This window comes from Hevea brasiliensis, chromosome 1, assembly GCF_030052815.1.
Source record: "Hevea brasiliensis isolate MT/VB/25A 57/8 chromosome 1, ASM3005281v1, whole genome shotgun sequence".
Classification (NCBI taxonomy): domain Eukaryota; kingdom Viridiplantae; phylum Streptophyta; class Magnoliopsida; order Malpighiales; family Euphorbiaceae; genus Hevea; species Hevea brasiliensis.
The window spans coordinates 116492076-116505894 of record NC_079493.1 but is presented as its reverse complement, the minus strand read 5'-3'; the positions used below and the strand labels follow the sequence as shown (position 1 = coordinate 116505894).

The 13819-nt window shown below is 25.4% G+C and overlaps 1 pseudogene; it reads left to right on the top strand.

Moving 5' to 3' along the window:
• Window positions 1-608: 608 nt before the first annotated feature.
• LOC131183469 (lupeol synthase-like) lies at window positions 609-13817 on the top strand (annotated as a pseudogene).
• The last annotated feature ends 2 nt before the right edge of the window (window positions 13818-13819 follow it).

Here is a 13819-nt window from a genome sequence, read left to right as displayed (position 1 = left end):
GAGCATGTCTTAAATATATAATTATATTGAAATTATAAATAAAATCCATATCTTCTCACAGGTCAACTAGAAGCTACTGTGGCGGTTGAGTGGAAGAAGAGGACTGACTATGATCACTTAAATAATTATATTATACTTTCATTTGTACTAACTCAAAATAAGACTTTAAAGAGACAAAAGATATCCTAACTTTTGTCGAAAATTTGACAGAATTTTTTCTGTACCTATGACCTACCTAACCTGCAAAGTAGCTTAAATAACACTTCTAAGGTCACAGGCCTCAAGTTCACATCTTAGTAGCATCACATGGCCACTCCTGAGTCCTCCAAATCAGGCAAAATTCACATAATCAAACAATTCATTTATAATCCTTAAAACTGACATTCTGCAAAAATTATCCAAATTAGCTCTAAAAATTATAATATTGTGCCCCATGATCCACCAAAATGCTATAACATTATTACAAAAAGAAATACAATTTTCTAACCATCCACGAATATTTTATGGATTTTTATTCTAAACTCAATATTAGACAAAAATGAACAATTAGAAGTTTGGGTTTACCTACCCTAATTCCGACGCTTGAAACACATCCGAGGCATCTGAAAATGGTGGTGAAGACTGTAATTTTGACTGCTTTGGGCCGCTCCAGCACCATCCGTCGGCTTAAAAATACAGATCCAGGCGCGGTGAAATTTCTACGAAACGAAGGTATCTACGCGAAATTCACAACATCAAGAGTTAAAATATAATTTTTATTTAATTAAATAATCTCATTAAATGCTCGAAAAAAGTACTGCAAAGTTAGATGGATACATCAAATTTTCGTTTTAAAAAAATTTTGAAATTTATATCACCGTGAAACCCTCGCCGAGTAGAGCGCGCCGGTAGTCTCGGATTCACTGTGGGATTCCAACTTATATTATTAAATATAATTTCCACTCAGTGTGCAGAGTGCCTTCCATGTTAGTGGACTACTAAATAATTTTATGATATGTCGAACTATGTTAATAAATGAAATACATTTTTTTAGTTTAAATAATAATTTAAAAAATATATATTTTTAAAGTATATATATGATCTTAAATTAACTTTTTGAAAAAAAAAATCTTAAGTGACTTAAAAAAAATTGCTTAATATTATTAGAGTAAATTACAATTTAATTTTTGACATTAATAAAACTTACCTATTAGTTTTCATTGATATTTTAATAAAATAATTGAATAATTACATAAAAAGATTAACTTATAGATTTATTTAAATATAAAAGGTTAAATAGATAAATTTATGTAAATTTATTAAATTTAATAGATTAAATTATAGATATGTACATGAGTTTATGTCCTTGTCAGGTACTTAAATCCTCTGCATGATTCAATTTTTCAATTTATTTGCCTTTTTTTCCCTTCTGATATTTGATTGTGAAAGTAAATTGTTTGTGGTTGAAAAATTTAGCTGGTTTATTTAACTTGATGGTTTCAGTGTCTGTCCAACCTCAACTATGATTTATGGTTTCAGAATTATGAAGACAGAACATATACATATATATAGATAGATATATAAATGTATCCCTTTTCAAGTTAGAAAGAAATCTGCAAGAGTGTAATAATTTTGTTCTTTTATTATCGGAGACAGGTACTTACCAAAGACCATTAATTGGGCTCTTCTTATGTCATCATTCATGGTAAGTGCTAGTTATGCTACATCTATTTTCTTCCTTCGTTACTGCTTGCCACTGAAATGTCAATGTTGCAGATTTGCTTTAAAAATAAAGGACCAGACACTTGAACTTATTTTAATTTTTATTTTCTTGTAAAGATGTAGATGTATTTCTACCCACTTAATTGATAATTATAGTAACATCACTTGAATAAATCCTAGGAATATTTGCTTTCAAAATAAAGGACCAGACACTTGAACTTATTCTAATTTTTATTTTCTTGCAAAGCTGTAGACATATTTCTATCCACTTAATTAATAATTATGTTAAGTTAACATCACCTGACTGTAATAGGTTTAGAGACTGTTGGAAAGAAATTTGCCTTTCCATTGCATTAGTTTAAAATAAATCATTTGTAAGAAATAAATTTAATTAAAATTTTATTTAATTATTTTTTTTAATTTTTTAAAAGAATTTTTTAATTTATAAAATATTAAATCATGAAAATTAATTAACATTTTTACATGATAACGAGAAGATCATTAAATCACATAAATTATCATAAAATATTTATTTATTTAATATTTAAATTTATTTAAATTTAATTAAATTTTAAATTTATTTTAAATTTTATTATTATTATTTGAATATTATCTAAATCTTTTTAATTTTATTTATTACCTTCAGGCACTCCAAGCCATGTGGCACTCATCCAAGGGCTTACTTGTTTGCAGATGGGTGAATTATATAAATAATTTCGTTTTGTTATTTTCTTTATTTATTTGTGGGTTTTAATGCTTTTTGGTGAAATTTGTTGATGGCGGAGTTGAGGTGACATTTAGAATGACGTGCATGCCAGAATATTAATTTAATGTCAAAGTTTTGTGAAAAGTTAAAATTAATGTGAAGTTCTTAATATAAAATTAATAAAATAAAAATAAAAAAATAATTTATATTTAAGATTAATTAAAAATTAAAGATTAAAAATTTAAAATTTAAAATTTAAGCATTTATAATTCAAAATTTTTGTGGTATTTGAAAACAAAATTTTTAAATTTTCAGTGGGAGAAAATTTCAATTAATGAACAATAGATGATTTTTATATAGAATTTTACTCCTATTTCAATAGTAATGAGATCAGAATTAAGAGGAATACAGACGGAAACAATAACAAGGCGAGAGCTACCCCCCCCTCTTTTAGATATGTAAATCCTATCATTTTGATTTTTAAATTAGAAGATATGCAAATGAGTTCCTAGAACCACCTTTTGTTATAAAAAAAAATAAATATAAGAATTTAATGACTTTTTACACTATTTAAATTATTAAAAATCTTAATTTCAATGACTAATTTTATTAATTTATTTCTAAAAATTTATCTCTAAATTAAAAAATAATAATTTTTTCAAATTTAATGTTTAAAATTAAATGTAACATCAATTACAAAAAATAAATTAAATATTGAAGTAAAAAAATGTCACGACTCAAACTGTTGGTCAAATCGACACTAGGATTTGGATCAGTATAAGGCTCTCAAAACTAGTAGTAAGCCTAATCATTCTTAACCCAACTATAAGGCCCATTACTATAGCTCAATTTCAAAAAAATAAACGGACAGAGTTCGGCTATAAATTGGACTATCCAACAGAGAGTTTTTAATTCACCCAACTGTGAACATAAAATAACTCAACATATCTCAATTTGGAAAGCTTAGCTCACCCTCACTATCCTCAATATAGTTAATCAAACAAATGGAGCTCAGCTCCCTCATCCAAAGAGGTAACTCTCTCAACATTCACACATAATCATAATAAATTACAATAACATCAAAAGATTTAAATTATACAATTTCTGACAAGAGCAGAATATTAATAATATATGCGGAGTTTTATATTTCAAATCAATAGAAAGAAATACACATATTTGTTGTTAATAGACCTATGAGAAAGAAAGCAGGTTAATCATAAAAAGGTCCTCTTGTAACCTGAAAAAATAGGGTGAATAGGAGTGAGCGTTCGACTCATAGAGTAAAATATTAATTTTAGATACAATTTCTGTAACTATCTAAGTCTAATGCATCTCCGAATATGAAATGCAACACATTCACATATTTCAAACGAGTCAAATCATATTCACATAAAAGGTAATTTGGAGCACTCATGCACTCGTGTGTTAAATCCATCCATACATATATGTATATATGAGAGCTGATCTCCGATGCAACTCTCTTAATTTTAATATCTGCCAACAAGATCAACTCAAGCCAAACTTTCACAGAATAATCCAAATGCGAAGGTCAATGAGATCAACTCAAACTGCACTCACCCGACTTATCTACAAAAAGAATAGGGTCCCAATGAGTCAAACTCAAATGCTTTACTCGCCCTACTCATATCTATAACCACACCACACGCATGCCAATACACACATACACACAGTCCAAATTACCGTAAAGTAACATCCACAACAAATTCATCATATACCTTTGTAATACAAGGCGTACTTAATAATTAACTACATACATATATTTATAAGTAAATGGATGAGCATGTCTTAAATATATAATTATATTGAAATTATAACTAAAATCTATATCTTCTCACAGATCAACTCGAAGCTACTATGGCTGTTGAGTGGACGAAGAGGACTGACCATCATCACTTAAATAATTATATTATACTTTCATTTGTACTAACTCAAAATAAGACTTTAAAGAGACAAAAGATATCTTAATTTTTGCCGAAAATCTGGTAGAATTTTTCCTATATCTATGACCTACCTAACCTGTAAAGTAGCTCAAATAACACTTCGAAGGTCACAAGCCTCAAGTTCACATCTTAGCAACATCACATGGCCCCTCCCGGCCCTCCAAATCGTGCAAAATTCACATAATCGCACAATTCATTTATAATCCTTAAAACTGACATTATGCAAAAATTATCCAAACTACCTCTAAACATTATAATATTGTGCCACGTGATCCACCAAAATGTTATAACATTATTACAAAAAGAAATATAATTTTCTAACCATCCACGAATATTTTATGAATTTTTATTCTAAATTCAATATTAGACAAAAATGAACAACTCAAAGTTTGGGTTAACCTACTCTAATTCTGACGCTTGAAACACATCTGAGGCGTCTGAAAATGGTGGTGAGGACTGTAATTTCACCCATTTCTCGTTGCTCCAGCAGCTCATCTCGTCGGCTTAAAAATACAGATCTAGGCGCGTGAAATTTATGTGAAACGAATGTATCTATGCTAAGCTCACAACATCGTGAGTTAGAATATAATTTTTATTTAATTAAATAAGCTCATTACATGCTCAAAAAATACTACAAAGTTCGTAGGATCCATCGATTTTCTGTCTAAAAGTTTTAAAATTTATATCACCGTGAAACTCACGAGTAGAGCGCGCCGGTAGTCTCGGATTCGCTGTGGGATTCCAACTTATATTTAATAATATAAGTTGTCAATATGTAACTGATTTAAGTTGTAAATAATTTATGATTGATGTGGTATTTAATTGTTATTTTAATTTGATCTTAATATTTTCCAATTATATAAATTTTTGCTAAATTTTTTTTTCTCTATTTTTCGTATACTTACAATTTTGTTTGAAAAAGTGTAACTTAAAAAAAAAAAAAAAAAAAATATATATATATATATATATATATTAAAAAAAATAAATATACAGACTTCATAATTTTTTTAATGTCACTTATTATTATTATAATAAATTAAATTTAAACTTATTAATATTATCATTATTATGAATTATAATTTGTAAATTTTTATTCAATATTAAAATATACAAAGACACCTCAAAGAAAATTTTCAGACTTTATTACTAGTTTGTTTCATTATCATCCCCTTAATTTTAATTTGTATGATAAAATATTTAAACTTTAATTTAATATCATCCAAAATTCATCTAACTAAATTTCATTGAGTTCTGTAGCTAAAAATTAACTTAGACATGTCTAAATAAATTAAACATAATAAAAAATAGTTCAAAATTTGATCTATTCTATAATAAGGAAAAATTAGATGAAATAAAAGAATTTTAATCATAATTAAAGAGATTGTTTTCCCATTTATAAGGAGAAAATTTTTTTATTGTATCTAATCCATCCAAATATGTCCAAATTAATTTCGCTGAAATATACCTAACAGAGTTTGACTATAAAAATTTTAGGTGATAACAAATTAAATTTAAATATTTATGTGATAAAAAAACTTTAAAGCTACGTAACGATAAACAGAGAGCAAATTTCATCATGACGTGATGAGAAATTATTTTATATAAATAAGTCTTATTCATATTTATGTGTATATATTTAATTACTTTATAAATGTTATATTATAGAAAAGGACTCTTAATTTTTTTAATATTTTTAGGATTTTAAAATTTGATTAAATTATTTATTACATTTACAAGCGGCACTAAAAGATTCTAGAGTGAGAGTGAGAGTGTGAGAGGAGAAATTATTAGGTAGGCTGTCCTCTGCTTAAGAAAATAGTGTGGCAAGAAAGGGTCCACTCACGTGTGCCTTCCGTGTTGATAGACTACCAAATAATTTTATGATATGTCAAATTATCTTAACAAACGAAATAGATTTTTTTAGTTTAAATGATAATTTAAAAAATATATATTATGATCTTATGATTTTTTAAGTATATGCATGATCATAGATTAACTTTTTGACAAAAAAAAATCTTAAATTTATGCGCTTAATAAAAAAATTATTTAAATATTATTAGAGTAAATTATAATTTAATTTTTGAAGTTTAATAAAACTTATTTATTAATTTTCGTTAATATTTTAATAAATTAGTTGTATAATTACCCAAAAGATTAATTTATAAATTTATTTAAATATAAAAAATTAAATAGATGAGTTTATGTAAATTTACTAAATTTAATAGATTAAATTATATCTGCTCTTTACTTTAAGAGTTAAAACTGATGATAGATACGCCAAATCACGGAACTTCGATGCAAATGTCAATTTTCATTCTTCATTAATATTAGCTTGCCACTGAAAAGGCAATTTTGCAGATTTTCTTTGCCTAATATCAACACATTGAGAAATGACTGAAAATAAATCTAATTACTTGTTGGTGGGCCATAAACGTACATGTCTGACTGAAGCATTAAATAATAGAAATGACAATCAATAAAATTTCTAAAATTTAATTATTATCTTTTATATAATTATTATATTTATTTAATTTTATATAATTAATTATTTATTTATAATAAAAATATTTTTACAGTATTTTTTTTAAATATAAAAATACCGCTGATGTAATTTTTAACGTAAAGTAAAATATCATTTAATTTTTAAGATTTAACAAAATTAATAATTTAATTTTTTATATTTTTAAAAATAAATAATTTGATTAAGAGATTTAACAAAATTTATAATTTAATTTTTACATTAAAAATTTTAATTAAGTTATTATTAATTTTAATAAAAACTATCAAAATAGCTCTAATTTTATTTTTAATTTAAAAATAATTTAATTTTTAAAAATTTATTTTAAAAGTAATTTAATTTTTAAAATCAAGCTAAACTTATAAATTAATTCAAGTACTTTTTAATTAGTTTAGTTATCGATATTTTAATAAATTTATAAGTTAATCCTTTTAATTTTCTATTAAATTTAATAAAAATATTAAAATATTTTAACTTTATTTTTAATTTAAAAATAATTTAATTTTAAAATTTTATTTTAATGAGTTGTGTCTATATTTATTTTTTTAATATATATAATAACATAATATAATATATGAAAATATTATATATATATATATATATATATATTAAAATAATAACTTTTTAAAAGTTGATCAAATATCAATTGTATTTGATATTGAATTATAATTTATATATAATTTTTACATTTATATTTTTTAATTTATATATAATTTTCAATTTATATATATAATTTATTATTAGAGTTTACCTAAATCATAAGTTACGGATAATATATTTTTTTTCTCTTTTTTCTTTTTATTTGATTTGAGTTATGATCATTTAATTGATAATGTGCTGCATATGTTATTTTAAATAGTCAAATTCTTTAGCCAATGTTTTAATATTAGATGGCTAATTTTAAATATTTTATTCTAATGAATTAATATTTTTTAATTAAATAATAATTAATAATAAAATAAAATTTTGATTTAAATGACTTCTTATTCTCACCGATAAATAGTTGATACAATGTGTCATTTCAGATACACAAAAAAATTATTAGAAAATATTTTCTTCTCATATTTTGCTTTAAATTTTTCTCCTATCTCTCTATTTTTATTGTTTTATTCAAAATTTATTGGTCTCAAGTATCGTAACTTATTTATATTTTTATTGATTCCTGATTTCCTATATAATTAAGAAGAGTATTGAACCTCGAAGATGGTGGCTTGGGTTAAAATTATATCTTTAAGGACACTGTTGCCACACATTTGACTAAGATTTTAATTTTTTATCATTTTATTATTATTAATTTTCAAAAGAATTACTTTCCAATTTTAGTTGAATAACTATATTTTTATGCAGAAATTATCTTTCAAATATATTTATATGCAATAATAAAGCTTCAGAGAACACCTCGCTCCAACCACTAGAAGAATTGTCCACTTTGGCTAACTCTATTCTCGAGACTCACGATTTTGTACAATAGGTGAAATGGAGAACTTTCCTGCATGTCACTCCATCCTAGCATTTATCTCAAGCTAACATGCTTAACTTCTAATTCTTCCAACTCTCGTGCTATTCCACCAAAAAGCGCATCTAGTGATTAGTATCATTCTTGTGTCCCGCATTCCACTACCCTAGGTAGCTTTGCTATCCTAGAAGCCTACTAGGAGTTTACTCTTTATGCCACTCCTTGCCTTCATTGGACCGCTTCCCCAGGTCGGGTCATCACAGGCCCATCCGCTTCCTCTTTGTTTGTCCTCGAACCACACATCTACTAGAGGGGATCCAGCTCTGATACTATTTGTAACGCCCGCCCAACCACTAGAGAAATTATCCGCTTGACCCACCCCATCCCGAGCCTCACGGCTTTATCGCATGGGTGGAATATAAAACTTTTCTGGAGGTCACTTATCATAGCATTTCTCTCAAGCGAGCACACTTAATTAGGAGTTCTTCCAACTCCAAGCCATTCCACCAAAAGATGCCTCTAATGATTAGTTCCATTTCAATGTATGATTCGATTCATTCCTCGCCTGCATTCCACTACCCTAGGTAGTCTCGCTATCCTAGAAGCCTGCCAAGAGTTTGCTCTCTTATGCCACCGCCTTCCTTATTGAAAATTTGACTAAATTGATGATATTTCAATATATATGCATATATTGTATATTTCATTAAAATTTAATTTTTATGAAATTTGTATATTTTATAATATAAATTTAAGCAATAATCATTTTTAAAGAATTATTTTATAATCTATGAGGTTAATAAAAAAAATTACACTTTATAAAATTTTAAAGATATAATATTTTTTAAAAATAATATAATAAAATATTAATTTTAATAAATAATAATTGTTTATATTTTTTATTAATAAAATTAAATAGTGCAATTCATTATTATTAATTTAATATAATTTTTTATTATATTAAAAATAAAAATTATAAATTAATCATAAAAATTGAGCTCATATTTGCTGCAACTAGGTGGTGGTAGGCTCTTATCTACTTAAGAATTTCTTTCCGCGCAATGTGGGGCGTGAGGGAGTGATTCCGTGTCTACGAGGAACATGAGGGTATCTGGTCGTCAGGCGCACATCTACCGTCCAAAAAAAACTTTGAGAGGGTGTTTGGTTTCTGTCGGTATTGATAACGATAGACATCCAAACATGAATTATGTTGACAAGCTTAAAAATAGAGCTGGGAGCTGATGGGCAATCGATATGATACCCATCACCATTAGACTTCTATTTTTAGAGCTGTTTCTCATCAGCTGATAGTTGATCTGATTTTATTTTTTATTTTGATCATATTATCCTTTTTTATTTAACTTAAAAATTAATATTTTTAATATTTTTATTTTTTTATTTATAATTTTAATATTTTAATTAACGTATTTCAATTTTGTTAAAATATTTTTTATTAATAACATAAAATATAAAATATTTATTTATATCCAAAAACTTAAAATTAATTATAATTTTTCTATTAATATCAATAATTATTTTATTATTTTATCTTTATTTTTTAAATTATTTAATTATCTTAAAAAAATAATTATTTTCTTATTTCAATAATAAAATAAATGATATAATATAAAAGATTAATAATTATATATTTATTTAAATAATATAATATATTAATTTAATAATTATATATTTAATTTAATAATAAAATAAATAATATAATATAATAAATTTATAATTTTATATTTATTTAAATAATAAAATAAATTATATGATATATACCATTATTAGTCATTTCACATATTAACAGTAACAGCAAAATATAATTTTACCAAACACTTAATATAAAACAGCTATCATCAGCTATCAGTTATCAGCTATCAGCTAACAGTAACAGCTATCAGCTAATAGCTATCAGTTGTATTCAACAGTTAATCCAAACAAGCCCTTAATCAATTTTATTAGAAATTTAAGCCTAACATTAAAATTTAGATATTAAACAAATTACCAAGAGATTTCAAAATTTATAAGTGATATAATCATATATAAATAAGCCTGCAAGAAAATGACAAAAAAAAAAAAAAATGGAATTATGCTCTTATGTCCAACCTAAAAGCAGGTGCTAAGGTGGGCCATCAAACTATAAATAGGTCTCCAAATCTGAAGCAGGCAATAAGGGAAGAGAAGGCAGCCAGAAAAAATAGAATAGATGGAAAAAGACAAATGGAATAGAGGGAGAGAGAAATACAAATAAGGGAGAGAGGTGGAAAGAGATAAAAATAAAAAAAATGCAAACAACTATAAAATTGAGAGATGAAATTATAAACTATTGTAATATTTAATGGTCAAACAGTAAATTATTTAAATATTAATAAAAAAAACTAATTATGTGATAGAAGGAAAATTAAAGGATTATTTTTTTTCTCTAAAATAAATATATAATCTATGTGCCAGAAATATATACATGAATCATTTACGAACAAAATAAATTGAATATAATAAGTTATAGTATGCCTACCATATTGAGCCAAGCCTCAAAAGAAATAATAATAATAAAACAAAGAAAAAAAACAAATTATTGTTATGGTTACACATGTTATAAATTTTAGGATAATTTACAAGTTGATTTTAAAGTAATGATAAAAATTATAATTTAATGTCTATTTTTAAGAGAAAAAAGTTATTTTCTTAATTATATTTTTGTTAATATTTAATAGAATAGTCGTTTATTTAAATTCATTATTAATGAGTTGAAGGCTTTAATAATTTAGTTCATCATATTTTACCCTTTTATAATAATTTAGATGATATTTGATTTAATTTTTAAAGGCAACAAATAAACATTTAAATAGATGAACCTGTTTAGTAAATTTATTAAAAATATTGTTTACAAATACACTTTGTATTAATTCTGCTTTTTATTTCTCTGACTAGTAGTTAATTTGATTTTTTTATTTAGGTTATATTATTATTTTAAAATTTATTAGTTATAAAATTAATTTTTTATCTATTAATTATTTAAAGTTATATATATATTATTAATTATTTTACATATTAATAATTTACACATAATTTTATTAAATAATTATAATTAACTATTAATTATTATAAAATAATTATAACAGTTATATCTAATAATTAAATCAAATAGATCTCAGTTGTTAGGTTTAGACTAAGGGAGTATTTGATTTACTTGTTAGGTGCAGCTGATAGCTGATAGACACCCAAACATGTAAACTGTGGTGTTTGGTAAGTTTAAAAAAATAGAGCTGATAGCTGATGGGCAACTGATATGATACCCATCAATCAGTAGCTTGTATCACTCTATTTTTAGAGTGCTTTCATCAACTGATAACTGATCTGATTTTATTTTTTATTTTGACCATATTATCCTTTTTTACTTAACTTAAAAATTAATATTATTAATATTTTATTTTTTATTTATAATTTTAATATTTTAATTAATATATTTTAATTTTATTAAAATATTTTTTATTAATAACATAAAATATAAAATATTTATTTATATCTAAAAATTTAAAATTAATTATAAATTTTTCTATTAATAATAATAATTATTTTATTTATATTTTTAAAATTATTTAATTATCTTAAAAAAATTATTTTTTATTTCAATAATAAAATAAATAATATAATAAAATAAATTAATAATTATATATTTATTTAAATAATATAATATATTAATTTAATAATTATATATTTAATTTAATAATAAAATAAATAATATAATATAATAAATTTATAATTTAATATTTATTTAAATAATAAAATAAATTATATAATATATACCAATCATTTCATATATTAACAATAATAATTAAATATAATTTTATCAAATATTTAATATAAAACAACAATCACCGGCTATTAATCATCAATTATCGCTAACAATAGGCTACAGTTGTATTCATATGTTAATCCAGCCCTAAATGCTTCAACTTATCCAGTGGATAACCTTACCATTTCCTCTTTTCTTGTAATACAGATTCTAAGTGAGAAAAAGTTTAAACACACAATTCTCAAGTTAAGGTTGAAGATGGCGAGGAAATCACAAGTGAAACTGCTACAGCGGCTTTAAGGAGGAGCGTCCACCTGTTCTCAGCCTTGCAGGCCGGTGATGGCCATTGGTGTGCAGAAAATGGAGGGCTACTGTTCTTTTTGCCTCCTTTGGTGATTATTCTCTGAATCTCCATTTCCGTTATGATTACTAATTATTAGCATTACTATAAATCCATTATCTAACTCATCATTTCTTGCAGGTTTTTTCTCTGTACATTACAGGACATCTTAATGATGTGTTTTCTGCAGAGCATCGGAAAGAGATGTTGCGTTACATATATTGTCATCAGGTAACATTTGCATGTAAAAGAAATAAGATTTTCCATAATTTGAAGCTACCCTTTTCTTGTTCTGAATTTTAAAAGTGGGAACTTCTGCCTTCCAGAATGAAGATGGTGGATGGGGAATACATTGAAGGTGAGAGCACAATGTTTGGTACAGTTCTCTGCTATGTATGTATGCGTATACTTGGCGAAGAAGGCGACGGTGGCAAAGAAAATGCTTGTGGAAAGAGGGAGAAAATGGATTCTTGATCATGGTGGGGGCAATTGCTATACCATCTTGGGGAAAGACATGGCTTTCGGTATGATCATATTTACAGTTGGTGAGTGAATTTGTTTGTCCTCTAGATTAATTCTAATTACATCGATTCACTATAGTTAATTTAGTTCCAAAATGGTCGAAATTTCTCTGCTGTAGATACTTCTGGTGTGTATGAGTGGATGGAAGCAACCCTATGCCCCCAGAGTTTTGGGTCTTTCCTACTATTTTTCCCTTTCATCCAGGTTTTCATTTTTATGTTAATTATTATTCTTTGGGTTTACAAGATTAAGTGTTTAATATGAATAAGGAGAAACTGATCTTCTAATCTTCTTACATAATCACCTTATATATTATTTCATAACTGCAGCAAAAATGTTCTGTTACTGTCGGATCACTTACATGCCTATGTCGTACTTGTATGGGAAGAGGTTTGTTGGTCCAATCACACCTCTCATTTTACAAATAAGGGAAGAAATCTATAATGAACCGTACCACAAAATCAATTGGAAGAGCGTGCGCCATTTATGTGCAAAGGTGAGAGTTTGATCTAATGTTCACTTTTTGCTTTTCAAGAATTGATCTGCAACTGTAATTTCACAACATTTTTCTTGTTCAAGGCAACTATTGAGTCCATTAATTGTTCAGACAAATAGTGTGATTATACGAAAATGAATTGTTATTGCAGGAAGACAACTACTATCCTCATCCTATGATACAAAATTGATATGGGATGCTTCTTACACTTTTAGCGAGCCTCTTTTCACCTGTTGTCCCTTAAACAAATTGAGAGAAAAGGCTCTCAAAATAACGATGGATCACATTCATTATGAAGATGAGAACAGCTGATTCATTACCATTGG